This window comes from Carlito syrichta, unplaced genomic scaffold, assembly GCF_000164805.1.
Source record: "Carlito syrichta isolate Samal-C Ts95f unplaced genomic scaffold, Tarsius_syrichta-2.0.1 Scaffold83089, whole genome shotgun sequence".
Taxonomy (NCBI): Eukaryota; Metazoa; Chordata; class Mammalia; order Primates; family Tarsiidae; genus Carlito; species Carlito syrichta.
In genome coordinates, this window is record NW_007027185.1 from 1 (window position 1) to 2,005 (window position 2,005).

At 46.9% G+C, this 2,005-nt stretch overlaps 1 pseudogene; it reads left to right on the forward strand.

Moving 5' to 3' along the window:
- Positions 1-5: 5 nt before the first annotated feature.
- LOC103258471 lies at positions 6-1,533 on the forward strand (annotated as a pseudogene).
- Positions 1,534-2,005: the final 472 nt, after the last annotated feature.

Genomic DNA, 2,005 nt, shown 5'->3' on the forward strand with positions numbered 1-2,005 from the left:
AGCTTGAGATGGAGAAACAGGAGTTCGAGCAACTGAGACAGGAAATGGGAGAGGAAGAGGAAGAAAGTGAAACCTTTGGACTGAGCAGAGAATACGAAGAATTGATTAAATTAAAAAGGAGTGGCTCTATTCAAGCTAAAAATCTAAAAAGCAAGTTTGAAAAAATTGGACAGCTGTCTGAAAAAGAAATACAGAAAAAGATAGAAGAAGAACGAGCAAGAAGGAGAGCAATTGACCTTGAAATTAAAGAGCGAGAAGCAGAAAACTTCCATGAGGAAGAAGATGTTGATGTCAAGCCTGCCAAAAAAAGCGAGGCACCATTTACTCACAAAGTGAATATGAAAGCTAGATTTGAACAGATGGCTAAGGCAAGAGAAGAAGAAGAACAAAGAAGAATTGAAGAACAAAAGTTACTACGCATGCAGTTTGAGCAAAGAGAAATCGATGCAGCACTACAAAAGAAAAGAGAGGAGGAGGAGGAGGAAGAGGGCAGCGTCGTGAACGGTACCGCCGTGGAAGACCAAGAGCCCGCCAGGTCGGGAGCTCCGTGGTTCAGGAAGCCCCTCAAGAACACGTCTGTGGTGGACGGCGAGCCCGTGAGATTCACCGTGAAGGTCACGGGCGAGCCCAGGCCGGAAGTCACGTGGTGGTTCGAGGGCGAGATGCTGCAGGACGGGGAGGACTACCAGTACATCGAAAGGGGCGAGACGTACTGCCTTTACTTGCCGGAGACGTTCCCGGAGGACGGAGGCGAGTACATGTGCAGCGCGGCCAACGGCAGGGGCTCTGCGGCGAGCACCTGCCTCCTGACCATCGAAAGTAAGGACTGACTGCCCCTAGTCCGAGCTTTATCCCGCCCGAAACACCCCCCAATCACTTTTCTTCTTCTCTTTTAGCTGATGGCTACTAGCTCCCCTCCTCTCCCTCCCTCCCACTTTCTCGCTCCACCCGTCCTTTCTGTGGCGGGGCCCAAAGGCAGACCAGAAGGGCCACTCTGCTGCCTTCTGACTCCTTTCGCAGCGGCCTCCAACAAAGCTCACCTGAGGAACACCTTCCTTTCCACACGAGCACCAGGTCTCTCGCCACATCACGCAGCCCCAGTCGATAAAACGTGTTTGGGGAGGGGGTGTGGGAAATTGCTTTGATTCTCCTCTCAGGACGGTATTACAAAGGCCGTGCACTTCCCGTAGGAGTTCACAGCAACAATGCTGGAAAAAACCCACGAGTGGAACACATTGTGTTGCATGAACGAATGCCACCGATGCGTTTTCTGCAGCCAAAGTCAGGCTGCAACGGCTGAGACAGTGAACCTGGAGCCCATCACAGGGCTCTCTCCTTGAGTCTTTCCAGTCTCGCGGAAGCCGACATGCTGTGGAGTGTGGAGTGTCGCTCCCTTCGCAGGAAGGGGGAGCATGCAGAAAAAAATCAAAGAATTTTCAAGAAATACTGCCCATACAGTGTTCTGAGCATTGAGGATAGTAAACGTGTATTTTCTAAATGTGCATAACATAGAATTAAATTTTATAAAGCAAATTGATGTTGTGATCTTGCCTGAACGGATTATATTTTGATGAGAAAACCTTGTATGAATAGTTCATGCAGGAGAAAACACTTTCAACATAATCCAAGGTTTCAAGACCTAGAGTATTAAACACGGGGAAAAAACGGCGCAACCTTCCACTTAAAATTCTAGGCTTTAAAATGAGTCTGTAAATAATTAGCTACCATGTTCATTTATCAAGTTGTTTTGTATTTCATCTTCTGGAAGACAATTTTATTGTACAATGTAAACCCATAATAAAGTGACTTCTGGATTAAAAAAAAAAAAAAAGAGTAGATGGCGTTACAGAGCCATTCTGAGAACGAGCCAACCCCTCAGCATCGAGAGCCAGAGCCTTGAGGGTTTATAAAATTCCTTTCATTTCTTTTCACAAACTTTCACCTACCATGGTCGACATACTCACACCATTTTTCGACATCCTTGAACCTTCCATTTTTGTTCTAT